Raw genomic sequence first — 21,571 nt, 5'->3', positions numbered from 1 at the left:
CTATGAATTCTAACAGCAGAGTGTGGAGGCATAATGAAAACATCTTATCTTCCTTCCAACTTATCTTCCTTCCATTTTCTTGTGTATATCCTGTGTGAAAGGCACACAGTATGCTCTGAGAAGCCAGTGAAACGGTTACAGTTCTTATTATTAGGAATGTCGCATAAGGGTTGGGGGGCGGGGGTAGGGAGAAGGAGGAAGTTACTTACACGTATATGTGTATTCATATGTGTGTGTGTGTGCGCGTGTGTGTGCATGCGCGTGTACATAAAGCTATCAAAGAACCTTTCCAAGGAGTCCTTCTCAGTCCCACATGAGTGACAGAGCCATAATTTCATATCAAAAAGAAAATTAGCTGATTTTCAGATGTGTGTCCTAACACTCATTGGCAAGGGCTGAGTGTGAGCTTTTTATTAGTGTATCTGCAAGAAACCCACAAATCATCTCCTAATCAATTTTTCAGTTTTCTTTTTTAATCTCTAGATTCAATTCAAGTAGTTAAAATATATTTCCTCAGAGAAAGTTAGATTTTAGTGATGTATCTCCCTTACAAAGTCCTTTAAGCCAACCACTGCCACACACCATGTGAACATCTACGGGATGAAAGGGAAAAAGTACATTGATCCATCACTATTGTGAAGTCATCTGGGAAGAAGAGATGGTGTGTATTTGGGGTACTTATTTGCAATACAGCAGAATACAAACTTAAATAGAGCAGCATACAAACATCACTTTTATGAGAATCTCAAAGTACATCACACATTATGCATGACCTGCCACATCTTTAGTCACAATGAGGTCTTATAGAGAGCTCATTTATCCAAAGCCATGAATACTAACTCTTTCAAGAGACAATGTGGGTTTTAGTTGCTGCTGAGAATGCTAGGCCATGAATAAAATCCCACCTAAAGTAGCTTGGGTTTAGAAATAAACAAGTGTAAAAGTTCTGCTTTCTTTATACAAAGAATATCAGTTTAATAACAAACCTATCAGGACATGAGATCATGAGGCCGGTCAGGGCTGCCCAACTGCTTTGGGATTATTTCAGTACAAGAGAATGCATGGAAAGAGAGGAAGAGTGACATTGCCAGCCATAAACCATTCAAACGTTTTTCATGCTTTCATAGAACTATTAAATGCATATCAACAGACACTTAGCATATATATAAGGATAAGAAAATTATTTTTTAAATGCCAGTGATAAGGGCAGTTTGATGTGCTTTGACATAAGGGGAATGTGACTGATATGTGGGGACAGCCAGGCTGTTTATCCAGTCTTCTATAGAACAGGAGGGGCCATTTATCACATCACTGTATAGCAGCAGCACAAGGCTATGGAAATGACTATGAATGAATGCTTACACCAGAATGAATCATATCAAATGTTTGATGATGTCACTTGCTTTTGGTGGGCACCAAGAGACATTGCTCGATGAAAAACACTCAAGTCCACTGACTTTTGAAAAGAAATGTATTGTTATGCGGAAGGGAGTTGTTACCTGAGCACAGTGGCCACCTAGATGACAAGGTGGATTAGATAAGAAAGTATCCAATACTGCCAGAAATTTTAGAAATATTAAAAGTCTAGTTTCCAGGACAGATACACTTTGGTGTGCTAACAAAAGACCTTCTTGGTGGCAGAAATTATTAAAAGTACACCTAGTGGTATATGTGAAAACGCATTAAAAATTCCAAAATGAGGCATACAGATGCACAAAAAAAAAAAAACAAGCTAAAAACAATGGTGTTCCTTGATCTGATAAAGTACATATATGAAAAACCCACAGCTAATCAATCTTAATTGTGAAAGTCTCAATACTTTCTCCATATGATCACAAATAAAGCAAGATATCCTTTCTCACCATTTCCAGTCACCATTTATACCAGTGAAATAGGTCAAGAAAACAGAAATAAAAGGCATACAGATTGGTAATGTTGAAATAAAGCTGCATCTATTCACAGACAACACAATTGTTCACCTAGAAAAAAACAAAAAAAAATCTAAAAATAGTTACCAGAACTAACCGCTTTATCAAGGTTTCAGAATATGAAGGCAACATAAAAATCAATTTTATTCATATATGTTAGTAATGAGAAGGTAGCAACTGAAATTAAATTATAAAAGCATGAAAAAACATGATACATTCAGGAACAATTTTAACAAAATATATGCAAGACCTGTATGATGAAAATTACCAAATGTTGATTAAAAAACTTTAAAAAGACCTGAATGAATGGTTAGGCATAATGTGTTAATGGATCAGAAGAAAATATTGTTAAAATATTCTCCATAAACTTATCCATAGATTCATTGCAGTTCACTTCTAAATCCCACCAGGCTTTTCCACAGAAAGTGACAAGCTGATTCTAAATGAAATTGCAAAGGACCTTGAATTGCCAAAAAACTTTGGAGAAGAATGAAGTTGGAGGATGCATACCTGATTTCAAAATTAAGTAAAAAGCTAAAGTAATCAAGTCAATGTTGTAATAGCATACAGATAAAGATGGAGATCAATGGAATGGATGCAAAAGCACCAAAATAGATTCACATATATGTGGTGCATTTATTTTCAGCAAAGGTGCCAAGATAATTCAGTGGAGGTAAGGACAGTCTTTTCAACAGATGAAGCTGGAACAACTGAGCATCCATATGCAAAAAGAAAAAGAAAACCCCCCTTGATCCTTACCTCACACCATATACAAATATTAAGCAGAAATGAATTACAGACTGAAACATTAGAAACTATAAAACTTCTATAAGAACTAACAGAAAATCTTTGTGACGTTATGCTAAGCAAAGATTTCTAAGCTAACATACTTATACCCAAAGAAAAAAATTGATGAACTGGACTTCTTCAAAGTTACAAACTCAAGAGAAATGAAAACAGGCCCCATTAAGACTAATATGTGAAGTTTACATATCTTCAACTTTATTCATAATTGCTCCAAACAGGAAATATCCCAAAATGTCCATTAACATAGATAAAGAATGAACTATTGATACACGTAACAACACATGAATTTCAAATATATTATCCTAAAAAAAGAAGTCAGATTCAAAGCGGTACATGTGTATGATTCCAGGTATACAGTGTTCTAAAAGCAAAACTTTAGAATGAGGTCAGAAGACAGATCACTGGTTGACAAGGCTGCAGTTGGGGGAGAAAGCCTATAAAAAGGGGGCATGAAGACACCCCCCCCAACTTTTTTGCAGGGAAATGCTCTCTATCTGAATTGTAATGGTGGTTACAGAACTCTATATATTTGTCAAAAATATACATCCAACTATATACATCCAATTATATACTTTAAAAGAGTGAAAATTATTGTATATAAACTGTATTTCAGTAAAATAAAAAATAATTATGCTTTTTTAGGGATGGTCAGGATTTATACATGGCAGACAGGACAAATATTTGGACATGAACAGTGCTAGGAAATGTTGTTGGTTTTTTACATGGCAACAAACTATGTTTTTATTAGAAAGATCCAGTCGAATAGAAAAACTACATGGCTAGAAAGATTTTGTTAAAGCCTAAGTTAAAAGTGTATATATTTGTAAAATCAATTCAATTTGTCAGACATTTCCTGAATACCCACTATGTACCAGGCATTGGACTAGGCACTTGAAGGCAAGAAAACAGATCTCTGAGGCATGTAACTGCATCTCCAGGGACTCACGATGTAGTGGATCTAAGCATCCATTCATATGCCATCACTGGAAAAATGATTAGCAATCAGTAAAAAAAATTGAAATGGGACTTCTCTGTGAGTGCCTAAAATCTAATTCTGGAGAACTGTCCTTTAATAAGAGTGCATACAGTAGTAGCAGGCTTTGAAAATTGTTCTGGGACCTTCTGACCCCTGGTGCCTTCATCACTCTGGTTTCCAATGTTGCTCCCCTTCTGCACTATAACTTTAGACTTGACAATTGTGAACTTCTCTTCAACTTAATGCAAAAGTCTAATTAAGGACGTAAGTGGTGGGGTTCACTAATCTCTTTCAAGAGATAGGGTTCTAAATTCCAAGTTAGTCACAGAGATAGTGACGAGGAGCTTGAGAGGAGTACAGACAACAAAAAGCCTTGCAGAGGAACTTCAGAGCCTTTCACTAAACCATGTGGAGCAGACGACAAAAGAAACAAAGAGAGCTTTTAGAAAGGAAAATGTGGGGAAAGGAGGTAAGACAGAGACAGACGTGTATATTGCAGGGAAACTGAGAAGGGTCTTTGGAGAGAACATGGGAGGCCTGACCTTTCTGAACATTTTTGTCTTTTTCCCAATTGAAAATATTTTTTGAAGAGTAAAGAATAACTTTCCACATCGGGAATGGAGTTTTTAGCATTACAGTTTCTGTGACTTTCTTGGGATTTTTCTGTGTTTAAAAACAGAACTTGAAAACACATAAATGTGACTTTTTCTTGGTAACTGACATTAAGGATCGGATTGAACCCTTGGGCATAAATCAGGACAATGCTCTGGGAACTGGATCCTGAGCACCACAATGAAAGGCAAATACTTTGAATCTTGTATTTTATTTTGGGACTGTGCTAAGTACTATATACTTTTCCAATTGCTGATACAGTTATTTTGCTAAGCATAAAAATGCCATTGTCTTTCTTGCGGAAAGATTTTTTTGGGGCATTTCTGTAAATGACCTGAGACTACAAGTCTGGTCACAATCAAAGTGTCTGCACATTAAAGGGAACCAACCATGATTAGTTATAACAACTCAGATTAGCCGTTACATAAATATTTACTACCGGGAACAAGAATTGTGAAAATAACACTTAATGCTCATGTTTATGTATACCCATTGCCACTTGAAGACTCACTCTATAGCTATCATATTACTGGGTGGAAACTCATTTTCAAACATAAACTTTAACAATTACAGGAAGAATTTTGTAACTCCCTCTGTCTTTTCTTCTGCTTTTCTTTTTCACCTGGTGAGATGTCAGCCTAAGTTATTATAAGACTATCGGAGGCCTACGGTTGCCACCAGTTTTCTCTACATTCATGACACACACCATATATTCTTCCACTGTTGACAGCTATCTCTTTGTGTCCATAAATTCTATCTTTATTACTAGACTTTTGGAGGTCTTTTTTGACAGTGATTTTTCTAGCACAGTGATATTTCTCAACACTGGCTGACTGTCCATTAGAACTACCAGGGAATCTGAAAAATTCCTGAGGCCCAGAAGGCACCCCCAGGCAATTAATTTCTCAAAGTGGGGCCTGGGCATCAATCCCAATGTTTGGTCAGAGTGGAGGAGCATTGATGTAGGGGGAAAAAAAAATCAAGCCCTCATTTTTTTTTCCCCTCATTTGTTTTTTGGGTTCATTCTGATTTTTAATTCTCCACTGCCTTCATTCCTTGTGATAGGAAACATTATAGTAATGTTCTGCACACATGTGCTATATGGGTCTCTGCAACGGGCCTTTGTACTCAGGGCTTTCTGATAAGCCAGTTTATATGCCAACCTTTCCTATCAGAGACCTATAGATATAAAGAAGTCCAAACTTCTGGCACTTAAGACATTTCCCTTGATTTATCTTCATCATTTAGCTTCAGTTGGTTGGCATCAGTGACAACAGATTTTATGTGGATGTTTGCACAGTGGTTTATGGTTGACAAGGTACTTCTATGAGCACTATCTCATGTGAATCTCATCATAATTTGGGAAACAAGGTGGGATTTTTTTTTATAATAAATTTATTTTTTATTGGTGTTCAATTTGCCAACATACAGAATAACACCCAGTGCTCATCCTGTCAAGTGCCCCCCTCAGTGCCCGTCACCCATTCACCCCCACCCCCCGCCCTCCTCCCCTTCCACCACCCCTAGTTAGTTTCCCAGAGTTGGGAGTCTTTATGTTCTGTCTCCTTTTCTGATATTTCCCACACATTTCTTCTCCCTTCCCTTATATTCCCTTTCACTATTATTTATATACTATGCCTACTTTAGAGGAGAAAAATGTGGTGCAGGGAGGTTTAAAAACTTGTTGACATCTCCCAATTCAGTGACAGAGGCCGGACCAGAAGCCAGAACATCTAACACCCAGCCCAGCACACTTCCCACTCCTTTCTCCTCTGAAGGAGAACCGAGGTGAGAGATGATTTTCTTGTTACTTTGGGACAATTTTCAATTCAAATGTGATATTAAAGGCTAAATTATAGCTGAAGCACTAGGTGCCACATACGGAACCAGATTAATATGATTTAATGACATGCCTTGGAAGATAATATGCAGTCAACAATTATTTGTTGAATGAACAAATACACAAAATCCTATTTTCTTGTGGCAACACATATAATCCATCCATGGAGGACAGCTGGAGAAAGTCACACTCCAAACAAATCCCAATTTTCATCCTGGTTTGATCTGCTTATCATGGCAAGGACCCGGAAAAAAGGTCAGAAAAAGTAATTCAGTATTGAGGCTGAATGAGTCCTGGAAGATTACAGAGGTGGACAGACAATAAGACACGTAAACACAGTCTTCTATTCTTCCTGTCTGGAAGAATAATCTCAGGAAGTAACTAAATGTGTGCAGAAGAAAATATTAACTGACACCAACTTATAACACCTACATATTCAGTGAAAATCACTGTGCACAAGAAATAAAGGACAGCTATTCCAGAAGATCAACCAGATGTATGACCTGACATCCAACTATAGAGGCTGCATGTTTATGCATTTAGAAAAGCGAATTCACAGTGTTGGTGATGCATTTAGCTGGGAAGGAGCCAGTTACTATGTATTTGTAATCAGGCTCCCACCACACCTGGCCTGAGGACCACCCCTGGCTGACATTTGGAGCACCGCACAGACACCACTTCCTCTTTAGACATTCAAGTCTGCGTAGTTGCAAAGTGGTTCCAAGGCCAAGAACTGGTCAAATTCTGAGATGATGTGATGATCAAATTCTGAGAAACAAAAATGCTAGTTAATGGTAGGATGACTTCCAAGAAACTGAACCAACGTGTTCCAAAAATTCTGAAAGAAGGTACTAATGTTCAGATTAGGTTTTAACGAAATAAAACGAAACAAGATTTCAGGAGGCTTAAGAGATGATCTCATGACTGAAAAATAAAAACTTAAAATAAACAAAAAAATGGGACTCATAGTCTCCACACTTTTTTTTTCTTGCTTCCTTTCAGGTTCTTGAGTCTCTCGAGGATTCCCTGGTGGGGCTTTGAAGGGACACACACTTCTTGACATATATTAGGCAGGTCAAATCCAGATGTATGTTTTTTGAATTAAGATGGCTATTTAAAGCAATAAGAAGCTGCCACAGAATAGCCAAAATTATAGATATTAAGGATGGAAAAGGCCTATTAGATCATCAAGTCTGTCCCTCAGGGCCAGTGCCGGAGAAGCAATCGAAATAAAATGATCCACTTGCTCCAACTGTTCTCTGTGGTTAGCAAGACAAAAACACTCTCAAACAGAAATGAGTCTTGGAAATTTATGACTGAAATGCTGAACTCTCCTTTTTGAATTATTTGGCTCTTTGTCAGTCAGAGTCTGGAAAGGTTGGGCTTACTCTGTAATTGTCTTTATATACTCTATGTATATATGCATGTATATAGCAATCTAAATGTACCTGTATTTGTGTGTGTACAAAATATAGAGGTGACGGGAGGCCACCACTTATCATAGTTTTTAGTCACCTCCTGCATAGTCACATTTATATTCATGAGAAGCTCCTGACTGGGCTCTAAGTACAGATTTAGATTATGTGCAAGATATGCTAGTGTAGGCATCACATTCATAGACTAATTCTTCTCTTTTCTGGGAGCTCAAGACATACTAATGAGTCTGTAACCACTGAGAGATGGTGTATGTGGACACTGAATTTAGTTCATGGGATGGAATTCTACATGCGAGAGACCACAGAAAGTGAAGAGCTTTTAGCTTTTCTCACTGGAATGGTTCCAATAATTTTGAATACTATCTTTCCAAGAGGCTTTTTAGGTATATTTCTTGAAGTATCAGTGTACAAAAATTTACCTAAATACAGGAGTAGGATAAAGCCACACCAGTATGGAAGGAATAAAAAGTTTTCCAAACTGGCTGGGATGAAACGTGGGCATACAAAACATTGTTTTTCAATGGTAAACAAGCAGCCCGGAAAGACACAGATGTGACTCATAGCAATGAGCACGCTTGTGTTGGTAACCAATGCAGTTATGACTGGCAGCACAGATAGACTTATAAGGTAATTACGAGGAAAGGAATCCAACCTCAAACTGATCTATCAAAATACTCATTCTCTAAAGCTTTTGTTGGCTATGGTGGAATTAGCAATGAGAAAAAGTAGGATTTCTTTATCAAAAAGCCATCATTGAGTGGCCCCACATCTCCTTGAAAAAATTTGTCAAAATGTTCTCCAAACAGCCTTTTAAATTTCCATACTAATATAGGCATATTGTTGCCTTCTAGTTTCTTAAAATAAAAATGTGATAGGAAAAAATTTCTAAGAAGATTCTATATGGTTAACTATGGCCTTACAGTAAAAAGACAAACATTATGTTACAAAGCACTAATATACCTTCTTTTATTGATTTCATTGATGAAATCTTGGTATCTGGAGTTATTTCTAGAAAAAGCTGTGCATCAAACCCTTGGTCACGAATATAAACTCTTTACACAGTTTCTATGGGAAAATCCAAAATTGACTCACATCATTTTGACTTGTCAGGCCTTTCCCAGGAACTTAAGCTGCCAAAGGGATGAAGATTGACTTCTAGTTTAAGGAAGAGGGGCCCCAAAGGTATTTCCTATAAATTTGGGTGCCAAAGGAAATGGAAAATCCATCATCCTCAGACATTCAAGGACCAGTTCATGGTAATGATACCGTATCTTCCATTTTCCAGCTTTGGAGAAATTCAAGACTTTTGCTTTTAATTTTTATTGTATTCTAGTAAGGAAGGAAGGGGCTCAGAATCAAGTACTTAAAAATACGTAAGCCAGAATTAGGGAAATGGGCACCCAAGGGAAAGTCATTATTGGTGACACTAGGCAAACTTCCCACTCTAGTCACCTTTTCCACTTTGCTTTCTTCCACCTTTCAACTAATTCCACTCTTTTATTTTCCCCCTAATTATGCACTGTTCATGGCTGTGAGAGACTCAGACCTTGCTGAACTTCATTAACTAAATTGAAAGCTATGCCATGAAGCTGTGAACATATAATGTGGCACCTACCTAAAAATGGTTAAGGGTAAATTTCAGCAAGGCTTAAGTTTTATTACATTTTTACTTAGATTCTGACTGTAAGGCCATCGAAAGATTTCATCCTTTTGAAAACTCAATGGAGAAGTTGTCTCTTCGCCCTTGCCTCTCTTCCTTTCCCTACTCTCCTTCCACCCCCGCCCCCCCCCAAGAAACAGTATTCACAGGCATTAGATGGGAGTGAGGACGTTTAAAAAAAATTATGCTCTATTTGCCCATTCTTCAGTTTGGAAAACAGACTATTTTCACAGTAGGATAGCTATGGTAAATTCTCCATATTTTGTACCTTTTGGTGTTTTATTAAACAATGACTTGGCACATGAATAGTCTTGTTCTCCCATAAAATTAGTAGTGAATTTGCTACCTACATATTTGTCTTTGTGAGCTAACTTTCCAGCAAGGGCAGAAGGAAGATGCATTGAAGTAGCGTCTCACTCTGTAACAGTTTGTCTTTATGAGGTTCTATTCCACCACCTGGGTCAAAACAGTTATAAGCTGAACCTTTTATTTCTATTTATTTATTTTTTAAAAGATTTAATTTACTTATTTGAGAGAGAGCATGAGACTGAAGGTACCATTGGGGAGGGGCAGAGGGAGAGGGAGAAGCAGGTTCTCTGCTGAGCAGACATGGGGCTGGATCCCAGGACCCCGGGATCATGACCTGAGCTAAAGGCAGCTGCTTAACTAACTGGGCCATCCAGGGGCCCCTAAACCGAGCCTTTTAAATTGATGTCCTAGTGGATGTAGAAAGTATTTGATCTAATCACTGCCTTTTTCTTCTGGAGATTAAAAGAAATCCAGTTTTGTTTTTTTATGGTGATTATAAAAGCTAACATACTGTATTGATTGTGCCACTGTTCTAACCACTTTACGTGTATTAACACATTTGATTCTTACAGTAATCTATGAAGTGGGTGCTAGTAGGAAGGCTGTGTAATTTCTGCAGGGTCACCTAACTACTAAGTGGTGTAGTAGTGATGTGAACCTAAGTTGCTCCAGAGACCATGTTCTCCAACTGTGTATCATCCTGGCCTTGGAACCACTGATACCCTGGCCTTGGAAGCTCTAAAATCACCATAAGGAAACATGCATTCAATAAATGTTTACATGAAATAAACATATGCTAGGTGCTAACTCTATACCTAATGCTGGGCTGTGCACTGGAGATGAATAAATACTTATGCTATATTTGGGACTTGGAAATGCACATAGAACAATTTACAAAGGTGGGTTGCCTGGGTGACTCAGTCGGTTAAATGCCCAACTCTTGATTTGAGTTCAGGTCATGATCTCAGGTCATGTGATCAATCCCCGCATCTGGCTCTGCACTCAGAGGGGAGTCCGCTGGAGATTCTTGCTTTCTCTCTCTCCTTCTCTCCCTCCCCCTTCTGGTACACCCTCTCTCTCTAAATAAATGAATCTTTAAGAAAAAAAAAGAAAAAAGAAAGAAAATTAAAGGTAAAACAGAGGTGCCCCCCAAGTAGGAGAGTAAAAATGAATGCAGGGATGGTGATAACAAGCAGAAAAGAGAACTGGCTGGAATCAACTTTCCCAAAGCAAAATACACTGTATTATCATCTCTCTGTGGACTTTTGTAATCACCTGGCTGGTCTTCTTGCTTCTACTCTGGTCTGTAAGACACTCTTGTCACAGCAGACAGAATGCTCCTTTACCTACTTTGTAAAGAGGCATTCAGTAAATTAGGAAAAACTAATAATGAACAGTAGCTACCATGAATCAGTCTATTCCTCTATTGAACTCGGGTCTGGAGTGGGACAGCTTGGTGGGGTCAACATCACTAAATGGCTTCCCTCCGAAGAGGTTCCTCTCTCCCTGTCCCCATTTGCTCCTTCCTGCAGCCAGGGTCTTTTCTTTTCCTTATGCTTCTGTGGAGACAGCTCCAATCAGCTTTTGCCAGCCTCTCTTTGTGCTGTGTTCCTATCCCTGCACAAGACCAAAAGTGCACTGAAGCAAAAATGCAAGCATTTGAAACACATCTAAAATGTGATTTTACATATTATTCATTTAAAAGAGAAGTAGAAACTTATTTATCATTTAGATAATTCTTTTACCTTCTAAAGGGTTTCTAACGGAACCTGGAAACATGATAACTGTCTTCAAATACGTGAAGGTTTATCTCATGAAACAGGATTAGCTCTATCCCTGAAGTTCCAAGAAAACCCCCAGAGATAAAACACAATATTTCCTTATCTAATAGATAAAGACAGAAAGGAGGAAGCATAAAATATGTTCTTGATGGGGGCCATGTGAGAATGGAAACCACCATTGAGCTCATTCTTTCCCATTCAGTTCTGCAACTTGCAGTTCCTTGGTTATCAGAGAATAGTCTGACTCCAAGGAGGTGCTCATGTTTTCAGATTTCAAAGCTTATTAGGCTCTTTCTGGAGAGAAAGGTGTTCCATCACATGGAATTGTATGTAAACCTACTACACTTTCTAGAGAGGGTCATGTAGCACTGCCCACTTAACTCTGAGCCCCCCTCTGCTCAGGTCTCTGCCACGGAGGAGGAGGTGCTGATGGGCTTGAGCCCCATCTCTTGGGCTGGCTGGCTTTGATTGGCAGAAGCTTCTACTGAGGCAGCAGTTTCTCATCTCCCTAGCTTTCTGGCCCATACTGTAACAGATAAGGGGTAGCAGACATTCTGTCTCTAGTGCACCCAGAAACAAATGCAAACTAATGCAAAACAGAATCAGAAGGCACAGTTTTTCTTCTTTTGCTCTCTTAATAAAACGGTCATCTTCATTCATAGAACGGTTTATTCCTATCTCACCACTACTCTTGCTGTGCCATCACAGGTACTGACATGAAACGTGCTGTATTTGACCTCTGGTCAATTCCAGTTTCTTAAATATTGCAGGGAATAAAAAGTTAATATACAGCAAAGGCTACTATGACAGAGATGGCATGGCGTGTGCATGATTTTGTAAGAATGTGCATGTAATGCAGACACATATCAGATACACACCTGTTAGAAATGTGCTCACATTTTTTTTTTTTTCTATTTTGATTCAAGGACAGCTGTTAGGTATTCCCCTCTTCCTCTAAGCAGGGACATTTCTGACCATCTGAGGTGGCCAAGCATTTACACTACCATTATTCTTACTTAGTAACAAGATAAAAAAACTTCATACTGTCTGCCACTATGCCTACTCAAACTGATTGTCTTTTAATAGTTTCAATGAAAGTTGTGCAAGGAAATGATATTGTACAATCTCAGGTCTCCAGGGAAGGATATGGTCATTCCCAAGGGAGAGTGAGCCTTTGCTGAATCTGCTGCTTTATGAGTAAAACAGGAAGCTCGGGCCTCTTTTATTGTATCTTTTTTCATTTTTGAAAAGCCACCCAAATAGTTCCAAGTAGAGTCGAGGCAAAGTTATTAATGTCAAGAAGCCAAGATCTTTCTCCATGGTTTGCTGGATGAGGAAGGAAGAAAACTGTTTGTACTCAGCTGTCCTTTGCTGCTTCTGCTTGAGCCAAAGAAGCAGGAAAGAGAGGGAATGAATAAGTGAAAAGAGATGGTGTTTATCTCTGAGCAAAATCACAATGTTTTGCCCTCAGCCCCAGCAGACAGATGGGGCCACTGCATCTTTAAGACAGATAGCTCCTTCTGTGAGAGACAACACAGTAATTACAGTGCTTCTGCCAGAGAGAGCTCACACATGCAACCCATTATGGAAAATATAATTTCTTCTTCTTTAAGAAGACTCAAGATCATTAGACATGGTTTCTTCAACGCTAAAAAATCAGGCCAAAAAAATGAAAACAAACATTTTCAAGTATTTGCAACATAATGCCCGCGTATATTTATGGAAATATAGTAAAAGTGCCCTAAAATGTGGTTTGACGTTTCATGCTGCCCTGCTTTTCTATCTTTCCAATTCTCTAACATGTGTCCTCTTATCCTATATCACTTTAGTTTTACTGTATTTCAAATATTCGCAGAGCAGTAGTCACAGCGATTCCCAAATAGTTGGGCTTTCAGGGAGCTAATGAACCACAGGAAGCAGCCCAGAAGCTTGTTGTAAATTAAGCAAACTCCTTATAAATTAAACATGGTAACATATGAACACAAAGGTAGGGCATGACAACATGATATAACTTTTAAAAACAGCAATTAAATGTATAGCACTGCTTTCTCTAATGATGTGCTATGCTAATTTAAGGGTAAGGTGATGATTCCGTTGATTTAACAGTTTAACATGGAACTCATAAATGGGAATCAAATCAGTAATAAAGAAATCGTGGGGACTTCAGCATTTATGAGTATAGAATTAGGTATGTTATTATATGGAAGAAAGATATACATTTCAATCCAATCAATTTTCTCTGTCATAAACTAACCCAAGACATTTAGGCTCAAAAGTAAGCAGGCTTTTTAGAAATTCAAAGAAAATACATCCTTTCACTAAATATGTGGATTCTAAATAGGATATTAATTGGTAAATTATCTTTTTCATTTTTGTTTCATTTTATTGTTTACGTTTTGCTTCTTTCACAGATTTACCCTCTTATCTTGCTTTTTTTTGGGCAGATATTCTGAAAATAAATAGAAATGTAAGACATTACTTATAATCCCCTTATCAAAAATAAAGTACTGTAATGGATGTCGAAGTTCCACTTTAGTAGGACGACAAAAGCAGAAAGAAAAACATATCCTCTGACTGTGCATGGGTTTGATGAAGGAAAGGGTTGCTCTATTAGGGGTAGCAGCCTCATCAGAAGGAATGTGTGTGCTGCAATCTTTTGCATTTCCTAGTTTACTCTGCTCTAGACCAAAACAATCCTCATCAATTAGGTTGATTTTTAATGTTCATGGTTAGCTCAGCATTAACTGGCTTTGTTTTTTTTTTTTTTTGACTGGCTTTGTTTTTAAGATAAATTCCAGTAAATGGGTAATCCAGCTTCTATAGTCATATTACTATTGATACTGTTGTATAGTGTGATGAACAGATTTCCTGTAAGTCCTTTTTTTGTTGTTGTTCCGGAGCTCAGATTTTTTTAGTCTATTTTTCCTACCTAGAACCTTTGCTACCTATTGGTAAGCAGCTGTCAAGCTATCCAAATTGGCAACAGCAATACTCTCTTGATCATAGTGGTGGAAAATCATGTATGTTTCTGCTTTAGTGGCAACAGATGAAACCTTGCGGACATATGGGGTAACAAGCGCAGATCAGGAGGGAAGTTATAACTTCATATTTTTTCCCTGCTCCTGCCACAACTAACTACTTGCAGGTCTTGGAACACATCATGCTCTCTCTTCCTCGGGTCTCTATACTTTATACTCATGCTAATAATACTCATCTTCCTGGTCCTTTTTGCTTGACTGATTTCACTAGTCCTTTAGGTTTCAGTTTAGAAAATACTTCCTTCAAGAAGCCTTCCCTGATTGTTAAGATACAGTTAGGCTTCACCTATATGCGTCCAGAGCATCTGTTGACCTCATACCAGCAGTTACTACACTACACTGTAATTGCCATATACTTGCTTGTAAACTTTTTAGGGAAGGGAATACAGCTTGTTTGGAAATTTGGTCATAGCACCTGGCACTCAGCTTGCCATATAGTCTCATGCCCACAATCACCTCTGGAACAAATGAGTAAGATGCTGATCATGATGACAATGCTAATAGTGGCTAAATTTACTGAGTGCTTATTGTGTGCTAAGCACTGTTCCAAGCCCTTTACATTTAACCTTCACAATAACCCTATAAGGCAGCTGCCATTACCATGTCTGTTTTATAGATGAAGAAACTGAGGCACAGAGAACCTTCGATACCTTTTGGAGTTTGCTTCATTTTGAAAATGGCTTGTCAATTTAGGTGAATTTAGTTTATAAGCTGTAAACTACAGTGGATTGAAGGGTAACTGCTAATTGATAACAGATCTGAATAATTATTAGGTTGAAACATACTAAAGTGTTGATATTCAATTGGTTTTGACTTACAAATGCGGCAATTTCATCCATTTCAAGCTCGTATACTGAGTTCAGCTACAGCTCAGGCTTTATCCTTGTTGCCTACCCCATTCACCCACAGCTGGAAAACATACCATATTCCTACATATTGTCATGCTAAAGAGTGACAGGTACATGGATAGGGACCAGAGAAAGCATTTATGCATGGAATTCTTTTTAACTGTGTCAACAGAGCCTTGTTTCTATGGTTGGCTAAGACTTAATGATCTCTTTGCCATATATAACCCTTTTGTGAACAATGACATTGATTGTAATACGTTCTGCCTATGTAGACCACGTCTAGGGCCCCAAAAGAGGTAAAATCAGTAATAACATGTTTTTCCATAGTTTTAACTCATATATGATGACATAAAGCCAAAGGTAAAAGGAAAAAAGAATTTGGAGTTGAAAATGATTTAAATTTGCCAGTTCCCAGCACTTCTGGAACATTGCCAGGGTTAATTTGGATTGGGCCTTTCAGAGTCTGCACTGCTCTAACCTGATGTAGCCTAAAAAACATACTTGATATAAAGAGGTAAAAAAAAAAAAAAAAAAAAATCCACCTAACTCAACACAACTGACAGTCTGTTCTCAGGATGCCTAGCCCCACACCAGAATGTTCTGTTTGTTTCATTCCAGAAGAGGGTGATACTGTGTCTCTTAGTGAAAGGTATTTGTGATGAGAATAACTTGTAGGCTCATCCAAAGCTACGGAAGGCAAAGGCTTACAGGAGGGAATAGGACTTGTTTGCAGGCTGGAAACATTTTTAGCATTCGCTGGAGATTTTTATTTCAAAATCTCCAAATTCAACAATTCTTCAGCCTCTGTAAACTTTCAGATGGAAAGCTCCAATATTTAGAGTAAATAATGTCTAAGCTTCCCCTTCCCAGCAAGTTTTCTTTTTCTCCCCTGTCATAAGAGTGTTATATCCTGGCAACTGAAATACAGAAGCCCTTTGTAGTAAAGCTATCATACTATACCCCTCAGAATGTGTTGCTAATGAGGTTATAGCTTACTAGAACCATAGAAGGGCATTGAAAGAAGAAAATACCCTGACAAATGTGTTGACCAAAGTATGCCAACAACTCTCCCAGGGTCCTGTCCGAAATTCAAGGATTTACCAAAAAAAAAAAAAAAAAAAAAAAAAAAAAAGGTAAAAACGAACTTTAGTGTATGTGAAAAATCATAACATTGAAACATAAGTCCATTTATCTTTTAACTATTTTTCTAGTTCTCTTCCAAAATTTTACTGGTTATTAAAACATTGCTGTGTAAATACCAATGTTCTGCTTTATAACTCACCCCCTATTTCTTGTCCTTACAATATAATAATGTCATTGTTTGCTGTATCACACTTATTCTTAAAGTAATAGGACCTGATGTGAAGGACTTTAAATAGTACAGTGAGGAAGGGTTTCTGCCGAAACAGAGGAGATGGGGGAATCAAGAACAGAACAGGGAGTTCAGAAAGAATCTGAAGGGCTGCTCCCATTCTGAGAGTCCTTGAAAAGTGTATATACTACGATTTTTTCATCAAGCGAGGCAGTGTTCTTCATAAACATCCTCGTGTCCTCAAAGCAGGCTGTCCAAGACTGGACTGTCCACTGACAAGGTCAAGGGGAACATACTACCAGAATTTCAGTGAATCCATTTAAACTCCCAGATTGGGAGCTGAGCTGCAAATAAATTTCACTAACATACACTAATTAATAAGCTACATTTTCGTAGCAGATATCTTTTGCCCTGGTGAGTAAATGAGCCAAATGCCCACTTCTCTTTCGAGATATTCACAAGTGACTGCTTCATATAACCAACTATCTTGAGTCAGGACCACCAAAACCGAGGACTTATGGCAGTCTATAAACCATCAACACTCTCAAAGATAAGATACCACATGTGCTGTGATTAGAATCACAGACTGTAGGAGCTGGATGGGCCTTTGAGGTAACTTCAAATCTCATTGTACAGCTGAGCTTGAGTGACTTTTCCAAATGTTATTCAGCTAGATAATGGCTGGCCTGGGAGTAGAACTGGGTCTCTTGACTCTTATTCCACTGCTTTTGCCATTATAACAGGCTTCGGCCATGATATAGTAGTTAGACAAGGTCAGTAAACTGAGGCTCTGTCAAGATTTGATGGGGAGGGATTCCATTAACAAGAGGCCTTAACAGAAAACTCCTGAATCTAATTCCTAAAAATCCAAGTTGATGGATAACTTGGTACTCTCTCTGCATGAAAAGGCAAAGGGAACTGTATGAACTAGAATCCAATTTTAATGCATCTGGTTTTTTTTAAATGAATCTGTTAAAAAAATTGTGTAAAGATTAATTGGCAGGTACTAGATGTAAAAAATTTACTCTAACTTAGGCATTTTCTTTCTTCATCTCATATTGTACCTGTATAATAGCAATGAAGAATTTCTGTGGTGTGAAATAGTCAATTTTTCTCCAGTAATAGTATGTTATACTGGGGAAAAAAAAAAGCATTAAATTAGGAATCAAGAGACCTGGTTTTCTGTTCTGGGCTTTGCCATTAATTCATTGAGATACTCTAGTTTTGGGGGTCAGTTTCCAAGTCTGTAAACTGAAAGATTTATTTTTAAAAAGTGTGCTCAGAAAATCCCAAGAGGTTCCGTGAAGGTGTCCAAAGAGTTGACAAAAGGCACCAGGAGAAGAGCAGAGGGAGGTGATGCTAGGAAGTTCTGAGTTTTCCACCCCAACCTCAACTGGGCAGTTCTGCTTTGCTTTGATTTTGATATCAAGCTAATATGTAAGATTTTATTTGAAAAACAAGCTATGTGGTAAAGTTTCAAAAGCACCAAAAAGTTGAAAGTGCAAGATTATTCCAAGTCTGATACTCACTTGTCAGCTGAGAGGCCCTCAGTCAACACTCCACCAAGGAGTAAGCTCTTAAACATCGTGTTCTCCACGTCTTAGCCTCCACCTCTCCTTTTCCTTCTGTCTCCAGGCATTCTGTACCATGTATTTCATGCTTTAATAATCTTGAATTATTGGCAATTTCCTGAACACGCAATTCTGTTCCTCCTTGTAACTCTACTTTTGCTCATGTTCCCTCTGCATCTCTTCCTTCCCTGCTTGACTAACTTCCTATCCTTCAAAATTCAGCTCATGCAATCCTTGTCCCATGAAGCCCTCAGGAACCCCAGTCTAGGTGAAGTAACCTCCACTTGCTCGCATTTTATCCTGTGAAGGACAACCACAGTAATTAAAACAGTATAATGAGATTATATAGTTCTCTACTATCTCTTTCACCTGGGCTGTGTCTTGTGGGAAATGCCTTTCCTCTTTCCTATTTGTTAAAATATTAGTGTCTGAAAGTTCAATAAAGACTTACCGAAAGAGGGAATAACTAAATTTTTTAAAAAAGCAAAACTTGAACCTGATCTAAAAAACTGATTTCAAAAATTCTGAAAAAAACCCTGATGATGCACAGTTTATTTCTTTAAAGCCTTATTCTCTTATTGTGCAAATCTTAATTCCAAGCTAAATTAGGAAATGATTCTTCTCAACAAGGATTTGACTGTATCATTTGATATCTGTTTATTATTGTGCAAAATGAAGGTTTAGCCAGAAAGAGCAATGCTCCATTTAAAAACTGTTTAAAAAAAAAAGAAAAACTGAAAAATCATTGATCAAACAAAACAAAAAACAACCCCCCACACGATCTCCCCAAAGCAACAAAGTTAACTAGAGAAAGGGTCAGTATATGTGTCTATGTTATGTCTTTCATCCATCTGTCACTAATTATTTATCAAGTGTCTGCTACTTCATCAAGACAGTGTGGTACTGGCACAAAAACAGACACATAGATCAATGGAACAGAAAAGAGAACCCAGAAGTGGACCCTGAACTTTATGGTCAACTAATATTCGATAAAGGAGGAAAGACTATCCATTGGAAGAAAGACAGTCTCTTCAATAAATGGTGCTGGAAAAATTGGACATCCACATGCAGAAGAATGAAACTAGACCACTCTCTTTCACCATACACAAAGATAAACTCAAAATGGATGAAAGATCTAAATGTGAGACAAGATTCCATCAAAATCCTAGAGAAGAACACAGGCAACACCCTTTTTGAACTCGGCCATAGTAACTTCTTGCAAGATACATCCATGAAGGCAAAAGAAACAAAAGCAAAAATGAACTACTGGGACTTCATCAAGATAAGAAGCTTTTGCACAGCGAAGGATACAGTCAACAAAACTAAGACAACCTACAGAATGGGAGAAGATATTTGCAAATGATGCATCAGATAAAGGGCTAGTTTCCAAGATCTAGAAAGAACTTATTAAACTCAACAGCAAAGAAACAAACAATCCAATCATGAAATGGGCAAAAGACATGAAGAGAAATCTCACAGAGGAAGACATAGACATGGCCAACACGCACATGAGAAAATGCTCTGCATCACTGGCCATCAGGGAAATACAGATCAAAACCACAATGAGATACCACCTCACACCAGTGAGAATGGGGAAAATTAACAAGGCAGGAAACCACAAATGTTGGAGAGGATGCGGAGAAAAGGGAACCCTCTTACACTGTTGGTGGGAATGTGAACTGGTGCAGCCACTCTGGAAAACTGTGTGGAGGTTCCTCAAAGAGTTAAAAATAGACCTGCCCTATGACCCAGCAATTGCACTGTTGGGGATTTACCCCAAAGATACAGATGCAATGAAACGCCGGGACACCTGCACCCCGATGTTTATAGCAGCAATGTCCACAATAGCCAAACTGTGGAAGGAGCCTCGGTGTCCATCGAAAGATGAATGGATAAAGAAGATGTGGTTTATGTATACAATGGAATATTACTCAGCCATTAGAAAAGACAAATACCCACCATTTGCTTCAACGTGGATGGAACTGGAGGGTATTATGCTGAGTGAAGTAAGTCAATCGGAGAAGGACAAACATTATATGTTCTCATTCATTTGGGGAATATAATTAATAGTGAAAGGGAATATAAGGGAAGGGAGAAGAAATGTGTGGGAAATATCAGAAAGGGAGACAGAACATAAAGACTCCTAACTCTGGGAAACGATCTAGGGGTGGTGGAAGGGGAGGAGGGCGGGGGGTGGGGGTGGATGGGTGACGGGCACTGAGGGGGCACTTAACGGGATGATCACTGGGTGTTATTCTGTATGTTGGTAAATTGAACACCAATAAAAATAAATTTATTATTAAAAAAAAAGTGTCTGCTACTTAACCAGCCATTCTCAGAGGTACTGGGAATGCATCTGTGAGCAAAAGAGGCAAAGTCTATGCCCTTACACAATATCTTACATTGGGAGAAATATACAGCAAACACACAAATAAACAGTGCGGTATGGGGTGATGAGTGCTTTGAGAAGACAGCTGGGAAAAGGCAATGAGGACCATGGAGGGGATGGAGTTAGTGATACAGGTAAGGTGTCAGGGAAGGCCTGTCAGCTAAGGTAACACTGGACCAGAGAGACATCTAGGAAATGAGGGAGTAAGCCATGCAGATATATGTAAAAAAAAAAAAAAAAAAAAAAGCAAAAGAAGTAGAGAGACCTGAAAGTGGAAAGGCCCTGAGGTAAGAGCCTAGGTGGAGTATGTGAGGTCCAGGACAAAGACCAGCGTGGTTGTAGCAGAATGAACAAGAGGGTGGGACTGAGAGATGAGTTTGGAGAGGTTGTCAAGACCAAGTAGAACATTAGATGTAAAGATCTAGAGTATATCATACATGAGAAGTAGTATGTTCTCCAACCTTCTGAAGAGTTCTGCTATCAAAGTAATAGGAACAGTAAGCTGAACTGTTGAGGACAGGATTCAGGATGGGGGAGACCTGAATCTATTAACATTCAGAGAGGAGAAGAGCAGAGTGACAAAGCCACGATGACTTCTTTAGAAACAGGTCGAAATGAGGAGAAAGAAGTGAACCATAGACATTTTGAGGTGGAGAAAAAAATAATTCAGAAAGCCTATATTGGCTGCAGATTTTTTTTTTTTTTTTTAAAGCAAAGCAGACCATCTACTTGAGAGTCACAGAGCAAAACTGGGGGCTTGAAAGAGGTTAATTGTTTGGGTAGAGTTCCTATGGTGATGCTACTGAACATACCCCCTCAAATTTTCTTACTTCCCCACTTCCTGGCTTGAAAGGGAGAGGACAAGAAAGGTCATCTTTCTTGCATGAATTGTGTTTTACTGTTCAATTGGGGGAGTGGTAAGAATGCAAAGATTAAAAATGATGACAGCAAAAGGTTCTAGAAAGAGTCAAATGAGGCTCAGTCTTTCTCTGGACCAGCTGGGGTGACAACTCCTTTTCTTATCCAGGGGCTGCCCCCATCAAGACCTGAAGCCATTCGCTTAA

The 21,571-nt window shown here is 38.3% G+C and overlaps 1 protein-coding gene across 6 annotated transcripts in view; it reads right to left on the bottom strand.

Moving 5' to 3' along the window:
* Nucleotides 1-21,571, bottom strand: part of SUPT3H (SPT3 homolog, SAGA and STAGA complex component) — a 603,243-nt gene that overhangs the window by 102,345 nt on the left and 479,327 nt on the right. For 2 of the 6 annotated variants that reach the window (XR_013383461.1, XR_013383460.1), the window contains exon 10: nt 18,077-18,418. The exons of the other annotated variants lie outside the window; for them this stretch is intronic. The gene's annotated coding sequence lies outside the window, so the exon portion shown is untranslated. The remainder of the gene's footprint in view (nt 1-18,076; nt 18,419-21,571) is intronic. 6 annotated transcript variants of the gene reach the window in all.

The sequence above is a fragment of the Canis aureus genome, chromosome 7, assembly GCF_053574225.1.
Source record: "Canis aureus isolate CA01 chromosome 7, VMU_Caureus_v.1.0, whole genome shotgun sequence".
Lineage (NCBI taxonomy): Eukaryota > Metazoa > Chordata > Mammalia > Carnivora > Canidae > Canis > Canis aureus.
This window is presented reverse-complemented; position numbering and strand designations above follow the sequence as displayed.